Source organism: Lagenorhynchus albirostris, chromosome 11 (genome assembly GCF_949774975.1).
Source record: "Lagenorhynchus albirostris chromosome 11, mLagAlb1.1, whole genome shotgun sequence".
Lineage (NCBI taxonomy): Eukaryota > Metazoa > Chordata > Mammalia > Artiodactyla > Delphinidae > Lagenorhynchus > Lagenorhynchus albirostris.
Window position 1 is genome coordinate 47,420,036 of NC_083105.1, and position 18,165 is coordinate 47,438,200.

The 18,165-nt window shown below is 36.9% G+C and overlaps 1 protein-coding gene across 18 annotated transcripts in view; it reads right to left on the bottom strand.

The window, feature by feature from the left end:
* FRS2 (fibroblast growth factor receptor substrate 2) overlaps positions 1-18,165 on the bottom strand; it is a 121,192-nt gene that overhangs the window by 11,163 nt on the left and 91,864 nt on the right. For all 18 annotated transcript variants that reach the window (XM_060165392.1, XM_060165393.1, XM_060165388.1 and 15 more), the window contains one exon: positions 4,406-4,500. The gene's annotated coding sequence lies outside the window, so the exon portion shown is untranslated. The remainder of the gene's footprint in view (positions 1-4,405; positions 4,501-18,165) is intronic.

An 18,165-nucleotide genomic window follows, 5' to 3' on the forward strand; every position in this document is an offset into this window, starting at 1 on the left:
AAAGCACCCTGAGCTTCCCAGTATCACAGCATCTTTCACACTGTTTACTCAGTAAAAACTGTGATAGACTGTTTACCTATCTATCTACTTCCCTCCACTTTGAGCTCCTTCCCAGCAGGGATGGACTTTATTCATTCTTGCATTCCCTGTGCCTAACACAATACCTAGCACACAGGAGGTGCTCTAAGTCTCTTGTGAGCTGAACGAACTGCACTAAAGGAAGATAAAGAATGCTGGCAGGTGTAAGGATCAAGCAGATAAAAAAGGATACTAGTGTATAAACCAAAAGAAGTGATAAGTAAAATAGTAAAGTTAAATTAAGACTCATATTTGGTGGTGTCCTTGCACTGGTGAGAATGGCCATCATTAAAAAGCCTACAAATAATAAATGCTGAAGAGGGTGTGGAGAAAAGGGGACCCTATTACACTGTTGGGAACATAACTTGGCGCAGCCGCTATGGAAAACAGTATGGAAGTTCCTTAAAAAACTAAAAAGAGAATTGCCGTAAGATCCAGCAATCCCACTCCTGGGCATATATCCAGAGAAAACTCTAATTTGAAAAGATACATGTACCCCAATGTTCATAGCAGCTCTATTTACAACAGCCAAGACATGGAAGCAACCTAAATGTCCACTGACAGATGAATGGATAAAGAAGATGTGGTATATATACATATACAATGGAATACTACTCAGCCATAAAAAAGAATGAAATAATGGCATTTGCAGCAACATGGATGGACCTAGAGATTATCACACTAAATGAGGTAAGTCAGACAAAGAAAGATAAATACCACATGGTATCACTTATATGTGGAATCTAAAATATGATATAAATGAACTTATTTACAAAACAGAAACAGACTCACAGACATAGCATCAAACTTATGGTTACCAAAGGGGAAAAGAGGTAGGGGAGGGATAAATTAGGAGTTTGGGATTAGCAGATACACACTACTATAAATAGCATAGATAAACAACAAGGTTCTGCTGTTTAGCACAGGGAACTATATTCAATATCTTGTAATAAAACATAATGGAAAAGACTATGAAAAATTATATATATATACATATATAACTGAATCACTTTGCTGTACACCACAAACTAACACAACATTGTAAATCAACTATACTTCAATTAAAAACGTAAACAAATAAATTTATATAGGGAAAATGTGTGATGACATAAGGATAAATAAAATCTTGTTACATAAAAGAAAAACAAGATTCATATTTGGTGTCTTAATATGCCAGTTAAGTATCATGGTATAAAGATGACTAAGTCACAGGATGTACCTCTGAAGAGCCATGAATCTAAAGGGAAAGACAGATGTCAACAGATAATGCATTATGATAAACCTCATATCAGAATATAAGAAGAGTTCCGTGGGCACAGAGAAAGAAGCAACTAACTTTCTGGGTTAGGAAGGGCAGGAAGCACCATTTGAGCTGGTACTTTAAAAGGTGAGCAGAAACAGTGTGCTAGACAAAAAACAGAAATAGGCACTTGAGACAAGATAAAAAATTAGGTGCAACGATAAAAGTCATGAAAGGTGGCAATGTATTCAGGAGAAAGTGAGGCATCTAGTACGACTAGAGTGCAGGGTAGGCTGTAACACAAGCATGAGACAAACCATAAAGCATCCTGAACAACAACCTAGGGATCTGGGACTCCAACTAACTTGAAGCTAGCCTGCTTCCAATGCCCCTGTAGTCAAATGGACATGACTCTATCATGGCACTTATCACATTTTACTGTAATGTTGACCTGTCTCACCACCCACTTCACTGTGATCTCCAAGAAGATAGGAACTGTGTCTTCTGAATTTTCTAAGGCAATAAGCATACTGTTTGACATAGCAGATATTCAATAAATGTTTAATTTTTAAAAATTAGTAAATGTTTAATAAATTAGAAGATGAGGAGGCCAAAAGAATATTTCAAAAAAAATTTTAAAGCAGACAGATAATTGATAGAAACAAAAAGTCTTCTTGAAATTACTTATCCAGCCTCACCACTGAATACAAAGAGCTAAATGGTTACTACAGTGTGGCTTTTGCCTGAAAAAATAATGCCTCAAGTAAGTATTTTTCAACTATTTCTCAAAAGAAGTAGAAAAAGCATTCTTCCACTTGACACCTTCACAGGCGACCTGTTAAGGCAGCACCTCCGATTTTGTCAGGGATATATGAATGGTGGTACAACCTACCTGGGGGCTCTATTCACATTGAATGCTTCAGTTCAGTACAAAAATAGTTAATGAAAAGCCTACCATGTGACACAAAATCCTTGTATGCCACTCCAAAGAGAATGAATTTCATCCTACACAAGGTGAAAAGCCAATGAAGTATTTTAAGCAGGAAAGTGAGGTGGTCAGGAATTCATTTTAGATACCTCCATCTGCAGGGTAATTTTAAGTGGAAGTTTAGCTCAGAGGAAGGGAAGCCAGTGAGAGACTACTGAAAAATGGAATATGCCAAAGACTTAAAACCAGAGCAGCAATAGTAGGAATAAAGATGAAAATAATGAATTTTAAAAATACTTAGGAAGACAAGTCTGCAGCACTGAGTGTCTGGCTAGGTATACAGGAAGTAAGAGGCAGTTTTCAGGGCGGCAGATGAAGGGTGCTGGTTCCATTACTTGAAATAGGAAAAACTTTCTCAGGTCTTCGAGAGGAAGTGATGGTGGTTAGTTCAGTTTTAGACATGTTAAATTGAGATTCCAGAGAACTACCAAAGGAAGACTTGCAATAGAGAGGTAAGTACATCAGAATGGGTTTGAGGAAAGAGGTAAAATATTGGGACACACGGTATTTGAAACTGTAAAACAGAAGACCCTGATCAAGGACAGTATAAAGAGCAGTCTGCAGTTAAAATTCTGGGGAACACAAATGCGCAAATACTGGAGTAGAGAAAAACAAGTGAAGGAGAAGAGAAACAATCAGAATAGTACAAACTAAGAAAAGAAAGTGTCAAGAAGGAAGGTTCTATCCATAGTGGAGTGTTAGGTAGAGGCAGAAGCCATTCAGCAGTGAGCAAATGGAAGATAAGGAAGTAGTCCTCCAAAGAATAGAAAAGGCTCTTTCAAGAACACAGTTGGAAAGGCAAGCCTAAAGTGATAGGGTATGGTTGGACATGGTTTCAAAAGAAAATATGTTGCTTGAGTTACTTATTGTTTTAAGGTGACATAGATTTATGCAGGTTAGTAATCAGTATGTCAGTAAAGGTTAAAGAATATAGGAAAAAAACAAAGGACATAGACGGCTACAGGATGGATCAAGACGAAGCGGGGAGGCTAGAGAAGATGAGTTCCGGGGCCCAGATTAAGAAGTCTGCCCACAGAAGGAGTGCCTTGTCCTCTGACGAGAGAGAGCAGAAAATAAGGATGGGTGGAACACAGTAGAGAAGCAGAAATAGGTAACACCTATCATCCTAAATTTCTTTGGTAAAATAGAAGCCAAGTTTGCACAATGAAGGACTTGAGGATTATTCTCTGAGAAGCTACCCAAGAAAGGTAGCAGGATTATTAAGTAGGCTATGCTGAGACTTAGCAGAAGCTGGAGAGTAAGATTATGCTATTTTTCTAGCTGTACTCAGCAGTCCAGAGGGTAGACAGTTCAACTGACCCAGGGTCAGAAGGTAAAAAGACAAGGAAATTAAAGGATATTGGCAATATAGGGGTTTGAAGTAATGGGCCATCAGGTCTGGTCAGGAAAGAAGCAAGAAAGAAGAGGGCTGATGAAATGGGAGAAACGGAGGGAGGCAAAAAGGAACAGGAGGCCTCAGTAAGGCTGAAGAATAGGCTTAGTAGGAGTAAGACTGTGAAACAGCTGGGACTACAGGCAGTTGTAGTCAATCTTCCAGCACAGAAGGAGATTTTTAATGTGAAGTTTTCACCCACATCTCTGACTCCTCCTCCTGAAGCATGAATTCCCAGGCAGGGGGAAAGGCAAGACACTAGATAGTCTGCATTTATGACAATCAGATTAATACCTGGAGAGTGTCTGAGTTATGTAACACCCAATAATATGTACAAATACCTGTAAACACTTGATGAGAAACCACGTGATCTCATCATCAAGTTTATAACTCAGCAAAAACACAAAAAGACGTACTATACTCCCTCAAGAAAGCCACATAGGAAAGTAATAAGGGTACATTCAAGAACAAAAGGTAGCTTCTGTTTGGGAAGATCAATATTGCAACAAGTGTGCTGGGTATTTTAAATTAGTAAACACTGTCATGTTTAATTAAAGCCAATTGTCCTAATTTTTGGGAAGTGGGAGGTGACAACATATAAGGAGGCAAAAAAAAACTGCATTCAAGAAAACACTATTAAAATCTCTAGTTTAAAAAATGTAATTGGTGCACTTAATGACTTTTTTAAAAGTAAACTTCAACTTACCTAGATCTGGCCATTAATAGTCTTAGCCTCTGCTGCAGCATCAGGAGTTTAATCATACTTCAAAACACCATGTTTTCTTTGTTTGCTGACTTAACCTACAATTAGCAAGAAAAAGTCAAGAATTTGTTATTTCTTTAAAAACAGTTTTCCTTATGAGACTTCTGGCAGCACTGTTAGTTCAGTTCATCTATTTAAACAAACTAAAAAGACTGAATTTTTGATTAAAATATATATAATTTATAAGATCTATTCTAAAAATTAATATAATGTGTACATGGTACCATCAATACAGCCTTTTCAAAAGAAAAGTAAAAATGCAGTAGCTTACGTTTCATGATGTCTGGATATCAGGACCTTTAGAAGCCATTGATTTTAGCTTCTCCACTACAGCTATGACATTAGACAACACACTTCTCTATATTTATCTCCACAGCCATAAAATGAAAGGTTAGACTAAACTACCTCCAAGGTTCCTTTCCAGCTCTAAAACCCCATTTTACCCAAGGGCAGGCTAATTCTCCATATCCAGTCACATCTCTTAAACCTCACTGTCCCTCTGCCGAAGAGTGGACTGTCTTTAGAATCCACCCTCTGTATCTTCTAATCCACAAGACACCCCCAGAATCAAATCAGAAGAGTCAGTCATGAGAAAACAGTATGAACTAGCATGCCATAGTCACAGAATAATGATATAAATTACAGCAATAAATTACAATCTAGAGTTTTAAGAGATTTCAATATACTTCTGAAAATTTTCTGGTTAATTTATTCACTTTCTACAACACAGAAAAAAAATCAAATTCACTGAAGCACGAGCACTAGCATTTACTAAATAGCTATACTACAGTAGGCGTTATGTTAGGGGTTTTACAGAGTCTCATTTTATTTTATTTTTTAATGAAATGAATTTCTTTTATTGAGAAAAAAAGAGACAGTAATAAAAGCTGTATGAGTGGTGCCAACCAAAAAACTTAAGGAGTGCTCAGAAAGTCAGAGCAGTTTATTTATTTATTTTAGTTTAAAATTTTTTTTTTAATTCTTGAATTTTATTTTATTTTCTTGTACAGCAGGTTCTTATTAGTCATCAATTTTATACACATCAGGGGATACATGTCACTCCCAATCGCCCAATACATCCCACCACCACCCCCATCCCACCGCCACTTTCCCCCCTTGGTGTCCATACGTTTGTTCTCTACATCTGTGTCTCTTTGTCTGCCCTGCAAACTGGTTCATCTGTACCATTTTTCTAGGTTCCACATATATGAATTAATATACGATATTTTTCTCTTTCTGACTTACTTCACTCTGTATGACAGTCTTGAGATACATCCACGTCTCAACAAATGACCCAATTTCATTCCATTTTATGGCTCAGTAACATTCCATTGTATATATGTACAAAATCTTCTTTATCCATTCATCTGTTGATGGGCATTTATGTTGCTTCCATGAGCTGGCTATTGTAAATAGTGCTGCAATGAACATTGGGGTGCATGTGTCTTTTTTTTTTTTTTTTTTTGCGGTACGCGGGCCTCTCACTGTCGTGGCCTCTCCCGTTGTGGAGCACAGGCTCCAGACGTGCAGGCCCTGCAGCCATGGCTCACCGGCCTAGCCGCTCCACAGCATGTGGGATCTTCCAGGACCGGAGCATGAACCCATGTCCCCTGCATCGGCAAGTGGACGCTCAACCACTGCGCCACCAGGGAAGCCCACATGTGTTGTTTTGAATTACGGTTTCCTCTGGGTATATGCCAAGTAGTGGGATTGCTGGGTCGTATGGTAGTTCTATTTTTAGTTTTTTAAGGAACCTCCACACTGTTCTCCATAGTGGCTGTATCAATTTACATTCCCACCAACAGTGCTAGAGGGTTCTCTTTTCTCCACACCCTCTCCAGCATTTGTTGTTTGTAGACTTTCTGATGTTGCCCATTCTAACTGGTGTGAGGTGATACCTCATTGTAGTTTTGATTTGCATTTCTCTAATAATTAGTGATGTTGAGCAGCTTTTCATGTGCTTCTTGGCCATCTGTATGTGTTCTTTGGAGAAATGTCTATTTAGGTCTTGTGCCCATTTTTGGATTCGGTTGTTTGTTTTTTTAATATTGAGCTGCATGAACCGTTAATATATTTTGGAGATTAATACTTTGTTGATTCGTTTGCAAATATTTTCTCCCATTCTGAGGGTTGTCTTTTCATCTTGTTTATGGTTTCCTTTGCTGTGCAAAAGCTTTGAAGTTTCATTAGGTCCCATTTGTTTATTTTTGTTTTTATTTCCATTACTCTAGGAGGTGGATCAAATAAGATCTTGCTGTGATTTATGTCAAAGAGTGTTTTTCCTATGCTTTCCTGTAAGAGTTTTAGAGTGTCTGGTCTTACATTTAGGTCTCTAAAGCATTTTGAGTTTTTTTTGTGCGTGTATGGTGTTAGGGAGTGTTCTAATTTCATTCTTTTACATGTAGCTGTCCAGTTTTCCCAGCACCACTTATTGAAGAGACTGTCTTTTCTCCACTGTATATCCTTGCCTCCTTTGTCACAGATTAGTTGACCATAGGTGCGTGGGTTTATTTCTGGGCTTTCTATCTTGTTCCATTGATCTATGTTTCTGTTTTTGTGCCAGTACCATATTGTCTTGATTACTGTAGCTTTATAGTATAGTCTGAAGTCAGGTAGTCTGATTCCTCCAGCTCCGTTTCTTCCCCTCAAGACTGCTTTGGCTATTTGGGGTCTTTTGCGTCTCCATACAAATTTTAAGATTTTTTGTTCTAGTTCCATAAAACATGCCATTGGTAATTTGATAGGGATTGCATTCAATCTGTAGACTGCTTGGGTAGTATAGTCATTTTCCCACTATTGATTCTTCCAATCCAAGAACATGGTATATCTCTCCATCTGTTGGTATCATCTTTAATTACTTTCATCAGTGTCTTATAATTTTCTGCATACAGACCTTTGGTCTCCCTAGGTAGGTTTATTCCTAGGTATTTTATTCTTTTTGTTGCAATGGTAAATGGGAGTGTTTCCTTAATTTCTCTTTCAGATTCTTCATCATTAGTGTATAGGAATGCAAGAGATTTCTGTGCATTAATTTTGTATCCTGAAACTTTACCAAATTCATTGATTAGCTCTAGTAGTTTTCTGGTGGCATTTTTCGGATTCTCTGTGTATAGTATCATGTCATCTGCAAACAGTGACAGTTTTACTTCTTCTTTTGCAATTTGTATTTCTTTTACTTCTTTTTCCTCTCTGATTGCCATGGCTAGGACTTCCAAAACTGTGTTGAATAACAGTGGCGAGATTGGACATCCTTGTCTTGTTCCTGATCTTAGAGGAAATGCTTTGTTTTTCACCATTGAGAATGATGTTTGCTGTGGGTTTGTCATATATGGCCTTCATTATGTTGAGGTAGGTTCCCTCTATGCCCACTTTCTGGAGAGTTTTTATCATAAATGGGTGTTGAATTTTGTCAAAAGCGTTTTCTGCATCTATTGAGATGATCATATGGTTTTTATTCTTCAATTTGTTAACATGCTGTATCACATTGATTGATTTGCATATATTGAAGAATCCTTGCATCCCTGGGATAAATCCCACTTGATCATGGTGTATGATCCTTTAAATGTTTTGTTGGATTCTGTTTGCTAGTATTTTGTTGAGGATTTTTGCATCTATATTCATCAGTGATATTGGTCTGCAATTTTCTTTTTTTGTAGTATCTTTGTCTGGTTTTGGTATCAGGGTGATGGTGGCCTCATAGAATGAGTTTGGGAGTGTTCCTTCCTCTGCCATTTTTTGGAAGAGTTTGAGAAGGATGGGTGTTAGCTCTTCTCTAAACGTTTGATAGAATTCACCTGTGATGCTATCTGGTCCTGGACTTTTGTTTGTTGGAAGATTTTTAATCACAGTTTCAATTTCATTACTTGTGATTGGTCTGTTCATGTTTTCTATTTCTTCCTGGTTCAGTCTTGGAAGGTTACACCTTTCTAAGAATATGTCCATTTCTTCCAGGTTGTCCATTTTATTGGCATAGAGTTGCTTGTAGTAGTCTCTTAGGATGCTTTGTATTTCTGTGGTGTCTGTTGTAACTTCTTTTTCATTTCTGATTGTATTGATTTGAGTCCTCTACCTCTTTTTCTTGATGAGTCAGGCTAATAGTTTATCAATTTTGTTTATTTTCTCAAAGAACCAGCTTTTAGTTTTATTGATCTTTGCTACTGTTTTCTTTGCTTTTATGTCATTTATTTCTGCTCTCATCTTTATGATTTCTTTCCTCCTACTGACTTTGGGTTTTCTTTGTTCTTCTTTCTCTAGTTCCTGTAGGTGTAAGGTTACATTGTTTATTTGAGATTTTTCTTGTTCCTTGAGCTACGCTTATATAGCTATAAACTTCCCTCTTAGAACTGCTTTTGCTGCATCCCATAGGTTTTGGATCATCGTGTTTTCATTGTCATTTGTCTCTGGGTATTTTTTGATTTCCTCTTTGATTTCTCCAGTGATCTACTGGTTATTTAGTAATGTATTGTTCGGCCTCCATGTGTTTGTGTTTTCTATGTTTTTTTCCCTGTAATTCATTTCTAAGCTCATAGCGTTGGCCAGAAAAGATGCTTGATATGATTTCAATTTTCTTAAATTTACTGAGGCTTGATTTGTGACCCAAGATGTGATCTATCCTGGAGAATGTTCCGTGCGCACTTGAGAAGAAAGTGTAATCTGCTGTTTTTGGATGGAATGTCCTATAAATATCAATTAAATCTGTCTACTCTATTGTGTCATTTAAAGCTTGTGTTTCCTTATTTATTTTCATTTTGGATGATGTGTCCATTGGTGTAAGTGAGGTGTTAAAGTCTCCCACTATTACTGTGTTACTGTCGATTTCCTCTTTTACAGCTGTTAGCAGTTGCCTTATGTATTCAGATGCTCCTATGTTGGGTGCATATATATTTATAATTGTTATATCTTCTTCTTGGATTGATCCCTTGATCATTATGTAGTGTCCATCCTTGTCTCTTGTAACATTCTTTATTTTAAGGTCTATTTTATCTGATATGACTATTGCTACTCCAGCTTTGATTTCCATTTGCATGGAATATGTTTTTCCATCCCCTCACTTTCAGTCTGAATGTGTCACTAGGTCTGAAGTGGGTCTCTTGTAGACAGCATATATATGGGTCATGTTTTTGTATCCATTCAGCAAGCCTGTGGCTTTTGGTTGGAGCATTTGATCCATTCACGTTTAAGGTAATTATCGATATGTATGTTCCTATGACCATTTTCTTAATTGTTTTGGGTTTGTTTTTGTAGGTCCTTTTCTTCTCTTGTGTTTCCCACTTAGAGAAGTTCCTTTAGCATTTGTTGTAGAGCTGGTTTGGTGGTGCTGAATTCTCTTAGCTTTTGCTTGTCTGTAAAGCTTTTGATTTCTCCATCGAATCTGAATGAGATCCTTGCTGGGTAGAGTACTCTTGGTTGTAGGTTCTTCCCTTTCATCATGCCACTCCCTTCGGCCTTGTAGAGTTTCTGCTGAGAAATCAGCTGTTAACCTTATGGGAGTTCCCTTGTATGTTATTTGTCATTTTTCCCTTGCTGCTTTCAATAATTTTTCTTTGTCTTTAATTTTTGCCAATTTGATTACTATGTGTCTAGGCGTGTTTATCCTTGGGTTTATCCTGTATGGGACTCTCTGCGCTTCCTGCACTTGGGTGGCTATTTCCTTTCCCATGTTAGGGAAGTTTTCGGCTGTAATCTCTTCAAATATTTTCTTGGGTCCTTTCTCTCTCTCTTCTCCTTCTGGGACCCCTATAATGTGAATGTTGTTGCGTTTAATGTTGTCCCAGAGGTCTCTTAGGCTGTCTTCATTTCTTTTCATTCTTTTTTCTTTATTCTGTTCCACAGCAGTGAATTCCACTATTCTGTCTTCCAGGTCACTTATCCGTTCTTCTGCCTCAGTTATTCTGCTATTGATTCCTTCTAGTGTAGTTTTCATTTCAGTTATTGTATTCTTCATCTGTTTGTTTGTTCTTTAATTCTTCTAGGTCTTTGTTAAACATTTCTTGCATCTTCTCGATCTTAGCCTCCATTGTTTTTCTGAGGTCCTGGATCACCTTCACTATCATTGTTCTGAATTCTTTTTCTGGAAGGTTGCCTATCTCCACTTCATTTAGTTGTTTTTCTGGGGTTTTATCTTGTTCCTTCATCTGGTACATAGCCCTCTGCCTTCATCTGGTACATAGTCCTCTGCCTTTTCATCTTGTCTCTCTTTCTGTGAATGTGGTTCTTGTTCCACAGGCTGCAGGATTGTAGTTCTTCTTGCTTCTGCTGTCTGACCTCCAAATAGTCTCATTTTAATCTATATATTAACTTGAGTTAACAAATATGACTGATACCCAAAATGAACATTTCCAAAACCATGAACCCACACACAAACAAAATTTTTCGTTCTGGACTTATATAACCTGTATATAAAATCAGCGGTTCAGCCAGGTGTTTGCTTACACCCCTTGTGAGCTGCTGCTACACCCCATATTAGGGTGGGCAGCAACCCACTGCCTTTTCCTTAGCACAGCTTTTTTTTTTTCTCCAGAAGCATACATCATGCTTTGTCTCTGGCTTATAAAACTGTCCAGGTAATTCTACCATAAATCATTTCTCTTATGTGATGTTCGTCTAGCTCTCTCAAGAGATTTTAGCCAATTGACTAAGAAAAATCTCTCTTCCTCTTTTTATTTGTTCCTCTTGTAAGCATCCCACAACCCCTATCCTAAAATGAGTTTATTCATAGTAAATGTGATTAAGAGAAGTGAGAGTAATCCATCTATAATCCTATATCAAGGAAAAGCTTTGAAATGAAGTTAAACATACAAAAGAATCAGTGTGCCAACCTATAAAGCTCTTGAAAATATTAAAAATCCTGTTAGAAACTCTTTCTCACCTTCAGATCTTCTTTTTCTTTTTTCTAATTTTTAAAATTGTGGTAAAATACATATAAAATTTACCATCTTATCCTTTTTTTTTTTTTTTTTTTTTTTTGCGGTATGCAGGCCTCTCACTGTTGTGGCCTCTCCCGTTGCGGAGCACAGGCTCTGGATGCGCAGGCTCAGTGGCCGTGGCTCACGGGCCCAGCCGCTCCGCGGCATGTGGGATCTTCCCGGACTGGGGCACGAACCCATGTCCCCTGCATTGGCAGGCAGACTCTCAACCACTGCACCACCAGGGAAGCCCAATCTTACCCATTTTTAAGCATACAGTTTAGTAGTGTTAAATATATTCAATATTGTGCAACCAATCTCAAGGACTTTTTCATTTTGCAGAAATGAAACTGTATACCCATTAAATAACAACTCATTTCCCCTCTGCCCAAATTCTGGCAACCACCATTCTACTTTCTGTTTTCATGAGTTTGACTATTCTAAATACCTCGTATAACTGAGATTGTACACTATTTATCAGTTTGTGCCTGTCTTAACTCACTTAGCATAATGTCTTCACAGTTCATCCATGCTGTAACATGTGTCAGAATTCCTTTCCTTTTTAAGACTGAAAAATATTCCACTGAATATATACCAACACTTGCTAATCCATCCGTCTGTCAATGGACATTTATCTATGTTCTGGCTATTGGAATAATGCTGCTATGAACATGGATGAGCAAATATCTCTCCGAGACCCTGCTTTCAATTATTTTGGATACATACCCAGAAGTGGTACTGCTGAATCATATGGTGGTTCTACTTTATTAATTTTTTGAGAAACTTCCATACTGTTTTCCACAGTATATCTTTTTTAGAGAAATGTCTATTCAAGTCCTTTGCCCATTTTTGAATCAGGCTGTCCTTTTGATGTTGACTTTTAGCATAAGTTCTCTATATATTCTGGATATTAATCCGTTATCAAATATATGATTTGCAAATATTTTCTCCCATTCTGTGGTTGCCTCTTTCACTCTGTTGATAGTATCTTTTGAAGTAAAAAATTTTTTTTTCATTAAGTCCAATTTGTCTACTTTTGCCCTGATGCCTGTGCTTTTGGTGTCACATCCAAGAAAGCACTGCCAAATCCATGTTGTGAAGCTTTTGCCCTATGTTTTCTCCTAAGAATCTCACTGTTTTTTGTCTTATATTTAGGTCTTTGATCCAATTTGAGTTAATGTTTGTATATGGTGTTAGGTAAAGGTCCAAGTTAATCTTTTGCATGCAGATACTGAGTTGTTCCAGAAGCATTTGTTGAAGACTTGTTTCCCCACTGAATGGTCTTCGTACCCTTTTCAAAACTTATTTTACCACATATGTGAGGGTTTATTTCTGGGTTCTCTGTTCTATTCCACTGGTCTATATGTCTGTATTTATGCCAGTACCACACTGTTTTGATTATGTGGCTTTGTTGTAAGTTTTGAAATCAAGAATTGTGAGTAATCCAGTTTTAAGACTGTTTTGCCTATCCAGGGTCCTGAGATTCTATATGAATTTCAGGATAGGTTTTCCTGTTTTTGAAAAAAACATCATTGGAATTTTGACAGGTATTGCAATGAATCTGTAAACCTCTTTGGACAGCACTGATATTTTAATAATATTGTATCTTCTAATCCATGAATATCAGATGTGTTTATTTATGTCTTCAATTTCTTCAGCAGTATTTTGCAGTTTTCATTGTATATATTTTTTAATTCCTAAGTATTCTATTCCTTTTGATGCCACTGTAAAAGGAACTGTTTTTGTAATTTCCTTTTCAGATTGTTCATTGTGATGTACAGAAATGCAACTAACGTTTACATTTTGAGTTTGTATCCTGCTACTTAGTTGAATCCATTTATTAGTTCTGAAAGTATTTTTTCTGTGGAATCATTAGGGTTTCCCACATATAAGATCATCTTACCTGCAAACAGATTATTTTACTTCTTTCTTCTCAATTTGGATAACTTTTATTTCTTTTTCTTACCTAAGTGCTCTGGCTAGAACTTCCACTACCCTGTTAAATAAAAGTCGTGAAAGTGGGCATCCTTGCCTTGTTCCTGATCTTAGGGGAAAAGCTTTCAGTTTTTTACTATTGAGAATGATGTCTGCTGTGGGTTTTTCATATATAGCTTTCATTATATTGAGGTGGTTTCCATATATGCCTAGTTTTTTTTAATGCTTTTATCTTGAAAAGGTGTTGAACTTTGTCAAATGCTTTTTCTGCATCAATTGAGATGATTGTGTTTTTTTCCTTCATTCTGTTAATGTGGTGTATTACACTGATCAATTTTCATGTTGTACCATCCTTGCATTCCAAAAAGAAATCCCACTTTACCATGGTATATAATCCCCTTATTATGTGGATGAATTCAGTTTGCTAGCATTTTGTTGAAGATTTTGGAATCAATGTTTACAAGAGATATTGGTCTGTAGTTTTCTTTTCTTGTAATGTCTTTGTCTGACTTTGTTATCAGGGTAATGCTGGCCTCATAGAATGAATTAGGAAGTGTTCTCTCCTCTTCAATATTTTGGAAAAGTTTGACAGGGACTGATAGTAGTTCTTTAACTAGCAGAATTCACTGGTGAAGCCAGGTCTTTTCTTTTCCTTCTTTCTTTCTTTTTTTAAAAAATATTTATTTATTTATTTGGCTGTACTGCATCTTAGCTGCAGCACATGGGATCTTTTAGTTATGGCATGTGGGATCTTTTTTAGTTGCGGCATGTGAACTCTTAGTTGTGACATGGAGACTCTTAGTTGCGGCATGTGGGATCCAGTTCCCTGACAAGGGATTGAACCCGGGCCCCCTGCATTGGGAGCGTGGAGTCTTAGCCACTGGACCACCAGTGAGGTCCCAAGCCAGGGCTTTTCTACTCAAGAGATTTTTTTATTACTGATTCAATCTCCTTACCTTATAGGTCTATTGTGATTTAGTCTTGGTAGGTTTTGTATTTCTAGGAATTTGTCCATTTCATCTAGGTTCTTCAATTTGTTGGCATACAATTGTTCACAGTACTCTCTTATAATCCTTTTTATTTCAGTAGACTTGATAGTGATGTCACCACTTTCACTTCTGATTTTAGTAATTTGAGTCTTTCCTCCTATTTTCTTAGTCTACCTAGCCAAAAATTTGTCAATTTTGTTGATGTTTTCAAAGAACAAACTTTTGGTTCACTGACTTTGTTTTTCTATTCTCTATTTCCTTTCTCTCTCCTTTAACCTGTATTATTTCCTTCCGCTAGCTTTGGTTTTAGTTTGTTTTTTTCTAGTTCCTTAAATTATAAAGCTAGAGATCTTTCTTATTTTTTTAACATAAGCATTTATAACTACAAAAATCCCCTTAGAACTGCTTTCATTGTGTCCTATAAGTTTTGGCGTGCTGTGTTTTCATTTTCTTTGGTCTCTAAGTATTTTCTAATTTCCCTTGTGATTTCTTCTTTGATTGGTTGTTTAAAAGTATGTTGTTTACAGACTACTAGAGAATGGACTTGAGGATATGGGGAGGGGGAAGGGTAAGCTGTGACAAAGTGAGAGAGTGGCATGGACATATATACACTACAAAATGTAAAACAGATAGCTAGTGGGAAGCGGCCGCATAGCATAAGGAGATCGGCTCGGTGCTTTGTGACCACCTAGAGGGGTGGGATAGGGAGGGTGGGAGGGAGGGAGACACAAGAGGGAAGAGATACGGGAACATATGTATAACTGATTCACTTTGTTATAAAGCAGAAACTAACACACCATTGTAAACCAATTATATACTCCAATAAAGATGTTAAAAAAAAAAGTATGTTGTTTAATTCCCACAGTTTTGTGAATTTTCCAGTTTTCCTTCTGTTGTTGATTTCTAACTTCATCCTCTTGTAGCTGGAGATGATACTTTGTATGCTATCTATCTTTTAAAATCTTTTGAGACTTAATTTGTGGCCTAACATATGTTCTATCCCAGAAAATGTTACAACAACATGAGCTTTTATACTAATAATTTTTTTTCCTTTAAATGTATTAATCTTTTAAGTCATGTAGAAAATAAAAAATTATAAATCTTTGTTACAATAGTACTAGCTTTTATAATTCCTGCTGTATTTACCTTTATTGAGATCTTTATTTCTCCACATAACTTCTAGTTACCGTCTAGAGTCCTTTCGTTTCACCTTGCAGAACTCTCTTGCGCATTTCTTGCAGGGCAGGTCTAGTGGTAATGAACTCCCTCAGCTTTTGTTTACCTGGGGATGTCTTAATTTCTCACTTACTTTTGAAGGATAGTTTTGCCAGATAACAGGATTCTTGATGGACAGACTTTTCTTCTTTTAGCACTTTGAATATAGCAGCCCACTGCCACCTGGCCTCTGAAGTTTCTGATGAGCAATATGCTAATAATCTTACTGAGAATCCCGTGTATGTGATGATTAGCTTTCTTCTTGCTGCTTTCAAGATTCCTGGTCTTTGTCTTTTGGAAGGTTGATTATAATGTGTCTTGCTCTATGTCTCTTTGACTTAATCTTACTTGGAGTGCAATGAGCTCCTTGGATGTTTATGTTCATGTTTTTCATCAAATTTGGGAAGTTTTAAACCATTATTTCTTCAAAAGTTCTCTCTGCTCCTTTCTCTCTCTCTCTTCTCTTTCTAGGACTCCCACAATATACAGCTTTCAATATGTTGAGGTGGTTCCATATTTTAGATTCCACATATAAGTGGTATCATATGGGATTTATCTTTCTCTTTTTGATTTACTTCACTTAGTATGATAATCTCTAGGTTCATCCACGATGCTGCAAATGGCGTTATGTCATTCTTTTTTATGGCTCAGTAGTATGCCATTGTTTATATATACCACACCTTCTTTATCTATTCATCTGTCGATGGACATTTAGGTTGCTTACACATCTTGGTTATTGTAAATAGTGCTGCTCTGAACATTGGGGTTCATGTATCTTTTTGAATTAGAGTTTTCTCTGGATATGCAGCCAGGAGTGAGATTGCTGGATCATATAAGGGTGCCCGTCTTTTAAATTTCCTGGAAGTCACTTTAGCAGGTGGGGGAGGGGCTTGCAACAATAGGGTATGTGCAAAAACAATAGCTGCCCACCTCTTTGTCTGCACCTCTCTGACCAGAAGCAGCATCTCTGATCCAGGTACAGATCCTTGATATTTGGAGAAGAGGGTACTTTCTGCCTCCACTGGCTCCAAAAGCTGTGTGAGAGCTGCACAAAGGTGGCAGCAGAGAATGGCTGCAATTTTACATCTGAGCCTTTTCCTGACAGTTGCAAGTCTTCAACAGCTCCATAGTTCCAAAATAGTTACATCAGATTCTGCCACTGTATTTGTTATCTAGGTGGGGAGGCAGACTCCTGATGCCTCCTACTCCATCTTCCCAGAATTCTCTCCAGGCCTGTTTTTGGGGATCAGTATATATTCAGTTTCATTGTTTTAAATTACTTTATTAGCACTGCCAGAGTGCTGTCATGTTTTTGCTTGCTTTTTACTGCTTTCAGTGCAAATATACACATATCAGTTATATCAGGAATTACAAGAATTTATGTGCCTTATTTAAAAGGATACTTTCTCTAAGAAAATACATTCTGAGTTCCAAACAACTGATATACCACAGCACTCCTGGAACGAACACAACCCAATGGACTGAGGATATCTTGTCTTGACTTTGGAACATGAAAGCCTCAGGTATCCACTTTGGTTTCTTCGGACTAGTGGAAGGCTTAGAACTGAAAGGTGATTGGGAGGTAGTGAGAGGGAAGAGGTAGTTATAGCCACTATATAGAGCTATAATCTTGTTCTAACATGGATGTTTTTCTATAAAACAGGTATATATATATATATATATATATATATATAATCAACTATGAGTTTACACTCAAGAGCAATACAATTTTACCAGGAAAATTACCAAAAGCTAAAAATTACAGTAAATACAGTCTACTAACACTCTATTTATTATAGCAAACTGATTTTAAAGCCCCTACTTTATACCAGACATAGATTCACTTGGATTATCTAAATCCATACAACCACCCTATGAGGCAGGTACTATCATTATTTCTTTGTAGCAAATGAGGAAACCAAGGCTTGAAGAGGTTAGGTAAATTTTCCAAGGTTAAGAAGAGGAAATATCACTTAGTATGATTATCTCTAGGTTCATCCACGATGCTGCAAATGGCAGTGATGGCACGATGCCAGAATTAAATCCAGATCCGACTACAAAGCCCAAGTTCTTATTAATTAATATATGTAAAAAGCTTAAAACAGAGCTCAGCATATAGTAAATGCAAGCTATTGAAATGGTAACAATACTTTATTATAAAACAATACTGTATGCCTTTGGCACTCAGTCAAAATTTCTATGCCTAAAATTTCTCATTTATAAGATTAGGACACCTATTTCACAGAGTTATTGTGAAAAATAAATTCTGGCTATAAAGGCATTTAGAAAAATATACAGTGTTTAGAAAGACAGGCATTATCACCACTACATGTAAAATCCTGTCTCTTATATCACAAAGAAGGCTTTTGCACTGCAAGTACAAAAGCCTACAATTTAAACACCATCTTCATAACAAGAGTTACATTAATAAATTTAGTAAAGCTGTCCTAAATTATTCCAATATGATTCTTGCAGAATGACAAGCAAAGAGAACACTGAACTCTATTCACTAGCATGACTATAAATCTGTTGCTCAGGAAGGTATATTTGCTCTTTCAGTTCACTAGCACGGAGGGTGAATTTGGCTTATACTACAGTAGTTCTGTTCAAATACAGCCAGGACAGAATATCTATAGTTAGAAGCATAGCAATATAACTC